At 43.3% G+C, this 12274-nt stretch overlaps 1 protein-coding gene and 1 long non-coding RNA gene across 3 annotated transcripts in view; both read left to right on the forward strand.

The window, feature by feature from the left end:
* The window catches only part of LOC135491993 (uncharacterized), a 147896-nt gene that overhangs the window by 104832 nt on the left and 30790 nt on the right, over positions 1-12274 (forward strand). The gene's annotated exons all lie outside the window — the stretch shown is intronic.
* On the forward strand, positions 5789-8627 carry LOC135492761 (uncharacterized). The gene is made up of 3 exons (XR_010448117.1): positions 5789-5896; positions 7922-7987; positions 8380-8627. It is a non-coding gene; the product is annotated as an uncharacterized LOC135492761 (long non-coding RNA).

Raw genomic sequence — 12274 nt, forward strand, 5'->3', positions numbered from 1 at the left:
TTACACGCGGACACGAAGTTAACATTTTCATGAGTCTCTATGGCTAATCGTACAGTCGATTTCCAGACGGATTTGTGAGGGAAAAGAGCTGGGTCCGTGGCGGCTAGTTCTAAGTAATCCGATAGATGATATTTATATAACGTGTCCCTGAGCAAGGGAACATAGCCAATGCACTCCTTACTGCGGGTAGTTCTGTCCTGCATGGATAGGTACCTGAGTCTGAATACCGTCCACGGGAGTTTGCATGGCGCTTTACTTAAGGCTACAAGTTGACCAAGGAACTTGATCTTCTCTTGCAAAAGATTGGATAGGCCTACATATCTTAAAACTTGGGGATGACGAAGGTATAGTTGTCATTAAAAATAAAAGCAATCTTACGGACCAAAACGCAACCGTAGTCGTTTCAATATTCAGCTTTCAGCCCTTCGATTAAAATTTTACCGCCTTGAAAACCTATGAAGGCAGTCATTACGAAAATCAATGAAGCAATACACTGGCCTCATATCGGGAGCTAATACATGGTGTCAACGTATAATACAGAGTATGTTCGTCCATTTTTATCATGAAATATTTTACCGAGATAAATCTGCAAGTGCATAACGACGACCAAATTCGTGTAACTTATGAATGAAAGAGACAACTCATATGAAAAACTAACAGTTAAAATCGTTTAGAATTAGGCCCCGGCAGTGGCCGCTTTAGCGCCACCCGTGGTGCCTACTGGTATTAGGCTGGGCAAATGCGAGGCCAATGCCCTAGACATTTAATCGTCATTCCAAAGTCACCACCAGGCTTTATGATATGTAGAGAATCGCTGTTAACACCAGTCCTCCTTCAAAAGCCCGATGGCGCCATAGCCTTGCAAAGAACTGGGCCGTGTAACCACTCAGGAGCACGACGCAACAGCCTTGGCGACTACAAAGTTTTGTGCCTCTGCTCGTTAACGGAAATATAGCGTTCAATTTCAAAAGTCGTATCTTGGCAATTCCGTCTCAGCCAAAGTTCTCCTATTGTCTTTGCAAAAACTCGCGAGAGACGGGACTGGAGAAGACATTGCGGCGCTTGCTGATCTACCGTCGTTGTGCTGTACATTTTTAAGTCCGCATGCTTGGGAGTGACGTCAGACAAGTCAAAATCAGTCAATGGAAAGATTAGGGACAAGGAGGAAGTGTTTATTTTGTTGAGGGCTATCTGTATTGAGGTTATACATTTCTTTTTACGGAAGATCCCGGGATAGAAATCACTTAAAGGAAACCTATCATGAAACGTTTATAAAAATGGGGAGTTTTGAACTGCCCGGTTAAAATCTAAGGCGGGAATAAGCTTCATTTGACAAATCTTAGCAGTTTCGATTTACCTTCAGGTAGTTGATTATGTGGGCTTGGCAACTGGGTAACATTGCATAACGTTGCATAACATTACAGCCTCCAGTCAATGAACTGCACAAGAGGTTATCACCAATATAGCTATCTTTACTACGTTCAGCTAGTCTAAATAAAGATGTTGTGAGTGGTATAGTATGTTGTTTTCGAGCTCCAATGTGGTGGATCCGTGTGGTGGATCCATGATTTAGGCGGGAAATTCAAGATTCGTCTAAAAATAGATTCTAGGCGGGAAATTCCAAAAATAGTTCTCAAATGGATAAAAGTGGCCGCGTTTTTTTTGAATATTCGAAAACCGCCAAGAGGCAAAAAGTTAATTTTCTCGACATTTACTTCACAATTTGCTTCATGCAGCAATTATACAAGAAAGGTCATTGGGACGGCCTGTCTGTTATGCAATATTTGTTTAGAGCATGAGACCTATGGATGGCTATAATGACTAATGCCCTCATGTCTGTGGTAAAATGTGGTATTTAGATAATTGATGATAATTAGTGTAGTCTCCGCATACATTGTTCCCTTGCACTAACTGAAAACATGTAACCAAGTATTGGAAGCACCAGGATGAAGACATCTTCCCAAAACCAATCTTTGATCTACCCAAGAGCGTCATTGAGTCGGCCAAGTTTATACACAAGAACGGTAGGTGATAAAGTATGGAATTAGTGAAACCTTGGAAACACTGATAAACCTTGGAAACACTCCTTAAAATGCATAAAAACATGAAATAATGCCATTCGAACCTAACGTGGTTACGAATCAACATTTGGAGCTTATTCTTACATGATCAGATCGGAATTTTATGGTAATTTAGAAATCTGTCGCATATCCGATTTAATAGTCTATATTTTAGAACAACCCAGTTGTACCTCGCCTCCAGTGTACAGTACTGATCTCCCAAATATGGGAAGACACGCCCACCACACACCCATAATATGGACCAATACCATCCATGCAATGTAATTCAGGTTATCGCATCCGATCCGTGCGTACAGACAGCGTACAGACAGCGTACAGGTCATGAGGTGCATCATCAGCCATGCTGCCATGGCCATGGCCATGTCTTGCTTTTCGATCGGACGAGTTGCTTGGGAAGTTGGGGGCCTGTCATGCATTATGCATGGATAAGGTTGACGACTATGTCTAGGCCTAATTGTCTATGATTGACTGATATTTTATAACAAACGATGAATAAAAGAAGCCTAGTCATGTATGTTTATTACCGAAGTTTGCGGATGAAAATTTCCTTCGCCGTGAGCGATTTCTTACATCTTCCAGTACGCATCGAGGGATGCAGAGATCTTTGTGACGTCACCAGTTCTAAGCGGTTTTTTTTTTATTCACGTGTGTGTTTGTCCTATGATCTCGTGCATCTAGTACCGAGCATAATACTTTATCGTCTATGGAATACAAAACAATCATAAAAACTAATTTTTGCTTCCATTGAAGAGAAATAAAATATTTTAACGACAACAGCGCATTGCCAATCGATGACGTCATCCTCCACATTAAAAATGTTGGCTTCTGAACTAACTTGCAAATTGCTATCAATAAAGTCAGCTGGGACGAGACTGTCAGTTGGGAGGGTATAAATCGTGGAAGGAACGCACCCGATTTCCCGCGCTATTTGCACAGTGATTCCATGGTTTACATTGAATATTACAAGGTTTATCAGTGTTTCCAAGGTTTCACTAATTCCATACTTTATCAACTACCCACAAGAACTACCAACCAGAAATGAACACCTGCATGGGGTAATAATTCAACCAGCAAATCTTCTACATAAAGCCCTTTGTAGTGCATCTATTTTCATCACATTCGCCATGAATGTTGATAAAAACAGACGTACTATTCACTTGTTGCGCCCGCCCAATTAAGTTGTCAACATTGCAAAACTCGGCGGTGACTTGTTCGGAAAAGCCAAGGCAGAATCTGCCTAAGAGCCACGAGTACGAAACCCCGCACTCTGTCAAATCTCGTGAATCGATTGAGGAAAACCTCGGTCAGAGAGGGTATCGCGGCAGAATCGGCCTAAAAGCCGCGAGTACGGAGCCCCGTACTCTGTCTGTCGCAACTCGACAATCTTCACCGGCCGGGCAACCCGCCCGAGAATCAGGCGAGGTGGTGAGGCCGGTGCTCGCGCGAGACAGGTCGACGTCAAGAAGGAAACCCTCGGTGGGAAAAGCCGCGGCAGAATCTGGCTATGAGTGGAGAGTACGGCGCCCCCCCCCCCCCCCCATGAAACAGCACCGGCCGGGATACCCGCCTGGGAGGCAGGCGAGTGTGCAAGACCCGTGCCCTTGCGAGGAACTCGCCAATGAAGGAAAGCCTCGGTCGGAGAAGCAGCGGTGGATCCGGCGAAAGGCCGAGAGTGCAGCGCCCCGTACTCTATTGCGCTTCTCCTCAATCGCGCATGGCCGGGGCGACCGGCCCGCGTGTGGTCCGAGGGCGCGAGGCCCGTGCCCGTGCGAGACGAGTCGGCGGTGAAGGCGGCTCGGCCGTAGCAGTCAGGCGAGTCCCAAGTCGAGGAAGTGTTCCCTGCTGTTTTTCAACTTCGGGAGTTCGTGCCATCTCCGAGTCTGTCGGCCGGCCGCCCAGCGCCTAGCAGCATGCTCGACTCGTGTCCGGTTCGCCGGCCGTGGCAATTAGCCGCGACCGAGCGGCCGGGGTTTTTTTTGTCGAGAAATACCCCGGCACCCTTCACCGACCCCGAAACCAAATCTAGCCCTAGCTCCGGTTCGCCGGCCGCGGCAACAAGCCACCGCCGAGCGGACGGTCTCTTTGTCGAGAAAATTAACGTTCTGCCTCTTAGCAGTTTTCGAATTTTCAAAAAAAACACGGCAACTTTTATCCATCTGAGAACTATTTTTTGAATTTCCTGCCTAGAATCTATTTTTAGACGAATCTTGAATTTCCCTCATTAATCATGGATCCACCACACGGATCCACCACATTGGAGCTCGAAAACATACCATACTACTGTTGTGCCGCGACTGGATCTCTTTAATGTGCGGGGTTTCTCTGTGATGTAAAGAAGACACAACCATATTTGTATGGCGGTTACCTTGGTAGGATGTCTGAAAGGTTTGAAGCTAAAAGCCATGTGCGACCGTACACGGTCTCCAATCCTTTAGGCTGGTTACTCTAAGCTCCAATCAAAGACGAAATTATTTTATTCGTACGCGGTTTCGCTCATGCATAACTACACGTGTTGATTACTCCTGAAGTTATTCAGGCACTGCAGGTAGCAGGGGTTACAGCGTGTTAGGTAATCACCCGACATCATACGACACCCAAATTTAGTTGTGCACGAGCGATATCGCATAGGAATATTAGATCGGACACCGTGAATATCCGCTCAGAAGTTTCTGGGTGGTTGTAAATTCTCACAGCGGTTACAGCTATGAAGAGCAGTGCAGCACAAATCGACTTACTCCTTGATTAAGAAGAATTGTTTTGTCTGTTCCTGATGTTTGAAAGTAACATTAATATTTGGGGTGATAAGCAGTGATGCGCAGTTTCTTTTTCTGGTGATTATATCATTGAGGTACGTATTTTGCGACGCAAAATAGCCATGAATGGGAGTGATATTCTAAGACACCCGAGTGAGAATATGTCATTTTCATAATGGTATATAGCCTCGTTTTCACAAAAGGTTTGGATAAAAAAACAACCGTAACCGCTTGGGTTGGTGCAAAATGTGGAAACATTTCAAAAGCATCTAAAACCACTTTATTCGATACGTTTTAGAATAGAAATTGATACCTCACGGTATGCGACGACCGATCTCAACCAGTTCGGTATCAATTCCTTAAGCCATGGATGGGATCTGACTTACCTTGTAAAAGCCCCCTGTTGTCATCATTGTAAGAATTTGTTGACAAGAGCACGATGGTTCCATTGAACTTCCTTGACCACTAGCTTGACTTACATAGTTAGATAAAGTGATGCTGTTTTCATGTTATTGCTTGAAGACGTTATTTGTCTTCATTTTCGAGTGCATATTTTAATATAATAAAGCCTGTACCTCATGAGGATAAATTACATGGTGTTTGGGAAGCGACATTTTTCTATGATGGAGATTTCCCACACGTGCCCTTGGATTCAACCAATTGTGACAATAATATTGACCTCTCTATCTGGCCTTTATTTCGGCTGTTGACTTAAACTCCTGAAAGTGATGGATTAAATATTTGAAGCAAATAAAGAGATTAAGTGCAGCTGTCCTGTTTCACACCGGCATATCTGATAACTCATTCGCGTGATGAACATCTTGATCGATGGCGGCAGACCCCTGTCAAAATGAAATCGAGCGAAAGTCGACGGATGACATGTGGCAGTTTACTAAGTTAACAACTTTTTGCGCAGACACCCTTTGCGCATCCGGAACAAACCTACCCTGATCGGGCTTCAAATACCAGACCCAGCCAGGCTTCCAACAATCTTGCATTGGACTCCAAGCAGAACGGACACATCATCACGAATCTTCCCTGCAAAGGCTCTCGATTTCTAAGGTTAGTGCTTTTCGCCCACATTTATCTTCGAAACTACCACGGTGGTTGTTCAAAAACAGAATTGGTTTATTCGTGCGCGAAATCGTTCGTGCATAGGCCTATCCAGACGCGCTTGTCGCAGTCGTGTTGAAGGGGTGACGTTGACACACAATTAAGCTGTTACTCTTTCTCTGAACAACTGCAAAAGTACATTTTGGAATGAGCGAAATCGCGTGCAAAAAAACATTGTCAAGTTTGAATCACCACCGCGTGACTACCATAGAGATAGGATCAAAGAGTCGGCACCATGGCAAGAGCTTGTGTACGAAGCTCTCCTCATTTTCATAGACAGAGGTCCCCATTTTTTGCATAAAGAGCCATTGGCATTATTCAGGGTACTTTTATCAAGCTGTCGGCAGCCCAATCACCTATCCTACAAAAGGAGTTTCCATGACCAAATTGCAAAAAATAGGAAATATGTGACTCGCTCTACCAAAACTAGGCGCTTGTCGCATCTGAACTCGACAGGTTGATACGGACTTGTTGTTCATTTCCCTATTGTAGACCTTTTGTGAAATCTATTACAAACTGATTTGGTCACATTTCACAAAAGGTCTACAATAGGGAAATGAACAACAAGTCCGTATCAACCTGTCAAGTTTAGATGCGACAAGCGCCTAGTTTTGGTAGAGCGGGTCACATATTCAAAACCTGATTGAATTGTTATGTTATTCCGATGTTGACTCCGATTTGAACCGAATTAGTCATCCACGCGTCACTCCTCCCATTTGGACCGATGCGCTAGTGTGGCGCTGATTGGAGCCATCGATCTAGATCGAGATTTTTCCTTTTTGCTTTGCGAATCGGGGAGAGCCCAAAAACCTCGTCACTTGTTATTCTTTGAAAATGTAAAAATACACTGCGTACAATCGTCATCTTTTCCTAACGTGGCTTCGAACAAAACAAAAAAAAATGGGAAAGAATAGGCATAATTTGCAAGGCATTAGCCCCCTAATCTCAACAAAGCAACACTTCCTTCACTGCCCTCAGCGACCCTTTTGGCGAGGTTTACTCAAAATGACGTCGCGGAATTCCCTTGGCTTCGGCGAGCGGGAAAGAAATTGGCGCGCAGGAATTCATTGACTCTTTTGTTGGCAAAGATTCAAGAAAATCGTGTTTTTCTTAGAAGCCTACATATAACAGTAAAAACAGAATTTAAAAATCATCAAAAGCTTTTAGAAGTTAAATTTTCTAATGAAACAGGAAAAAAAATATTGAAATAATTAAAGTTTTGAACGCACTCTGTGATACTCGGCGAGTGGGTAAACTTGGCTTATACTCAGGTTTGAGGAATTCTGGGGGTATTTGTCTTACCTTACACCGCGATGGTGACACTAACACACAGCGCTCAGACCAAGGCGTCGCACTGAACTTTAGGGAAAAATGACAAATCCGCTAGATTAGAAACAAGTATCAATTTCAAATATAAAACCCCTCTAGCTAAGCATTAAAAGTGATTTTAACTGCATTTTAAATGTTTCTATATTTTGAACCAACACAAGTGGTCGTAAGACAAGGCGCGATGTAAACTACGTTGAAAACGATGCTTCTTTGTCACAAAGGTGTTTCAGAATGTTACTTAGCGACTTGTTTTAACCGCGCTTGGCGATGCTTCAAAACGGTGAACTGCTAGACCGACTGGAGAATGTGCGGTTGGCTCAATAAGAACAATGATCGTGCGCGTATTGGATTTTTGTATTCATATCAGGGATTGCAGACCTTTATTCTGATTTCTTCGCGCTCTGGAATCACCCGGTACAGTTTGCCTTTCCTCTCAGCGTATGATTCCTGGTCGGCTGTTATCTCCATTATTATAACCCTGGCAATCGGGTTACTATCTCGATCTCGATCCGATATGTGTCGATGGCACCACTGGACCAGTGATCAATCTCTGTTCGTCCCAGAGGCGCTGTCGGGAGTCGTAATGTGCTGTGGAGTTCCTGATACGTAACTTTGCTAATATGTCAATTTTTCTCTTCCTTTTAGGCGCAATGAAGTACATGTTGTTTACCGTTTGCATCCTCCTGGTGTTTGTTATGGCCAAGGAAGCAGGTAGGTTTTGTTACTAGAGAGCAGCATTATTGACGTGGTGCTGGTGAAAGGTCAAAGTTTCGGCAGGACTGTCGAGAGGGATTATTGCTTGTCGAAACCCAAATAGCGTCGTAGGAAAGCGTGTGATCACGGTTGATCATGCTGCATAAACGGACATGATTCAGTCAATCAGACACGGTAGCAATCAGTATTATGAATGGCGCCACCTCAGTCATGCTATGCTTGTTAACACGTGGTCTCGGATTATCTCCAAGCCTCGCAATTGGTAACCGTTGCTTAGTGATTCACTGGCCCAGTTTACCAATCATGTATACGTATAGCGAAGTTTTTGGAACAGAGTTAATATATCTTCATCGTTCACTGGAGATTAAATTTCGAACTCTTTTTTTCAGATGCTTGCGGGAACTCCGGTGATCATTGTAACAACGACTGCTGTGGTGGTTTTACGTGTGACTGGGATCAAGGGCTCCCTACGGTCTATGGCATATGTGTCGCGGAGGCACCGAGGCCCTGTGAATCCTTTCCCGGCTGCCAATCGTAATGTTATTATCTCATCTTCGCCGCAGGATGTTACAATGATCTTGATTGAATAATTAAGATGTAAAGTGTTCAAAATAAAAATTGCGATATCAACTTATAATGACCTTTAGTATGTTTCTTAGTCCTCATCTGACATCCTGGCACCAGTGGTTTTCAATATACTCCGCCTCTCGATTTCAAACGAGGTAGGTGAGACTCTGGAGTATACGCTGGCGGTTTGTTCCGGAACTGTAGGGAACGGGAAGTGGAATACAACCTAAACGTCAACATTGAAATGGCAATTCCTAGCCTCAGGGGACAATTGCTTACAGAGACAAAGCGACGTCATGTAAATAATTCTTAGTTCCGGTGTAGAAGTAGTAAATGTACCTCTGGGAAAATTCCCCAGCTCTATTATTGTAGTCTGACGGATTATCTTACAAGTATTTGGTTATAGAAAGAGGCCATGGCTGTCAACAGCTCAGAAGGCGCATAATAATCATAAAGAATCTTTTGTTTTCCTGACATTATACATGAATGTATGTATGTACGTACATGTATTATGCACTTTTTGCCAACTGACGGACGGACACTGGCGCACTCTACAAAGAAACCATGCCATTATCTCCCACCAGCCCTCAATCGAACTGGAATAGATCTTTGTAATAGGGGCGAGTTTATCATGTTCCATCATTTTCCGTTCGTTCCGTCACAATCCGTCCTTTCGATGAGGCCTGTTTGACGTAGTCGGGGTGAATATGAATGGCGTCGACGCATATGAGTATATCAAGATCCTTTTTGTTGTTAATGACCGGTCGGAGTAATTACGTCTTAATTACGCTGAAAAATCAATGTCATGTGAATATTCATGACCCCGGGTACATGTAAGGTTGAACAAACCTATCGGCCACAAGTTCACATTTGGATTGGTTAGATCACAGTCCACTGATTAAACTTAGGTACTGTTTTATAGTTTGATTTACTTTTGGCACATTGTCATTGCAATTGCCATTTGCCAGGTATACGCATTGAACTAACCCATGAAAAAGCACGAGGTCACATGACATATATATATTTATTTATTCCTCCTATGCAGAAGAAGATATACAAAATAGTATACAATAAATTTAACAGAGTGTATGAGGAGTGAGTGCATTATTTACAGGTAATTTGGTAATTAATTGAGTGAGCTGGTTAATACCAGCACTCCGCTGCAATTTGCAGCAATGACATGTTGTCTTCTAGGTCGCAGCCAGGTATTTGCTTACCTAGCAATGTCTCTGTTAGATCATTGTCATTCATGTTCCACAGTGCCGCGGACACCTCTACGGAGCATTCGTCTACGGCTCTTTCCCAGAATAGGTCTCGCTTTACCGCGAGACCCGAGCACTCGCAGAAGAGATGTCGTGGTGTGTCCGTGTATGCGCTTTTACAATGTGAGCAATATATAGGCTCTTGCAATATGACAAATGTGTTCAGCTTTGCAAGAAAAGCATATCTATGTTTACTCCTCGGGTCCTTTTGGGCGGACAGCCAGAGGAGGGACGGAAAGTCCAACGTTTTCTCAATGTTCAGAATTCTGGTTAGTTCGCAGTCCTTGTTACACGCGGACACGAAGTTAACATTTTCATGAGTCTCTATGGCTAATCGTACAGTCGATTTCCAGACGGATTTGTGAGGGAAAAGAGCTGGGTCCGTGGCGGCTAGTTCTAAGTAATCCGATAGATGATATTTATATAACGTGTCCCTGAGCAAGGGAACATAGCCAATGCACTCCTTACTGCGGGTAGTTCTGTCCTGCATGGATAGGTACCTGAGTCTGAATACCGTCCACGGGAGTTTGCATGGCGCTTTACTTAAGGCTACAAGTTGACCAAGGAACTTGATCTTCTCTTGCAAAAGATTGGATAGGCCTACATATCTTAAAACTTGGGGATGACGAAGGTATAGTTGTCATTAAAAATAAAAGCAATCTTACGGACCAAAACGCAACCGTAGTCGTTTCAATATTCAGCTTTCAGCCCTTCGATTAAAATTTTACCGCCTTGAAAACCTATGAAGGCAGTCATTACGAAAATCAATGAAGCAATACACTGGCCTCATATCGGGAGCTAATACATGGTGTCAACGTATAATACAGAGTATGTTCGTCCATTTTTATCATGAAATATTTTACCGAGATAAATCTGCAAGTGCATAACGACGACCAAATTCGTGTAACTTATGAATGAAAGAGACAACTCATATGAAAAACTAACAGTTAAAATCGTTTAGAATTAGGCCCCGGCAGTGGCCGCTTTAGCGCCACCCGTGGTGCCTACTGGTATTAGGCTGGGCAAATGCGAGGCCAATGCCCTAGACATTTAATCGTCATTCCAAAGTCACCACCAGGCTTTATGATATGTAGAGAATCGCTGTTAACACCAGTCCTCCTTCAAAAGCCCGATGGCGCCATAGCCTTGCAAAGAACTGGGCCGTGTAACCACTCAGGAGCACGACGCAACAGCCTTGGCGACTACAAAGTTTTGTGCCTCTGCTCGTTAACGGAAATATAGCGTTCAATTTCAAAAGTCGTATCTTGGCAATTCCGTCTCAGCCAAAGTTCTCCTATTGTCTTTGCAAAAACTCGCGAGAGACGGGACTGGAGAAGACATTGCGGCGCTTGCTGATCTACCGTCGTTGTGCTGTACATTTTTAAGTCCGCATGCTTGGGAGTGACGTCAGACAAGTCAAAATCAGTCAATGGAAAGATTAGGGACAAGGAGGAAGTGTTTATTTTGTTGAGGGCTATCTGTATTGAGGTTATACATTTCTTTTTACGGAAGATCCCGGGATAGAAATCACTTAAAGGAAACCTATCATGAAACGTTTATAAAAATGGGGAGTTTTGAACTGCCCGGTTAAAATCTAAGGCGGGAATAAGCTTCATTTGACAAATCTTAGCAGTTTCGATTTACCTTCAGGTAGTTGATTATGTGGGCTTGGCAACTGGGTAACATTGCATAACGTTGCATAACATTACAGCCTCCAGTCAATGAACTGCACAAGAGGTTATCACCAATATAGCTATCTTTACTACGTTCAGCTAGTCTAAATAAAGATGTTGTGAGTGGTATAGTATGTTGTTTTCGAGCTCCAATGTGGTGGATCCGTGTGGTGGATCCATGATTTAGGCGGGAAATTCAAGATTCGTCTAAAAATAGATTCTAGGCGGGAAATTCCAAAAATAGTTCTCAAATGGATAAAAGTGGCCGCGTTTTTTTTGAATATTCGAAAACCGCCAAGAGGCAAAAAGTTAATTTTCTCGACATTTACTTCACAATTTGCTTCATGCAGCAATTATACAAGAAAGGTCATTGGGACGGCCTGTCTGTTATGCAATATTTGTTTAGAGCATGAGACCTATGGATGGCTATAATGACTAATGCCCTCATGTCTGTGGTAAAATGTGGTATTTAGATAATTGATGATAATTAGTGTAGTCTCCGCATACATTGTGCCCTTGCACTAACTGAAAACATGTAACCAAGTATTGGAAGCACCAGGATGAAGACATCTTCCCAAAACCAATCTTTGATCTACCCAAGAGCGTCATTGAGTCGGCCAAGTTTATACACAAGAACGGTAGGTGATAAAGTATGGAATTAGTGAAACCTTGGAAACACTGATAAACCTTGGAAACACTCCTTAAAATGCATAAAAACATGAAATAATGCCATTCGAACCTAACGTGGTTACGAATCAACATTTGGAGCTTATTCTTACATG

This window comes from Lineus longissimus, chromosome 8, assembly GCF_910592395.1.
Source record: "Lineus longissimus chromosome 8, tnLinLong1.2, whole genome shotgun sequence".
In the NCBI taxonomy this organism is placed as follows: Eukaryota; Metazoa; Nemertea; class Pilidiophora; order Heteronemertea; family Lineidae; genus Lineus; species Lineus longissimus.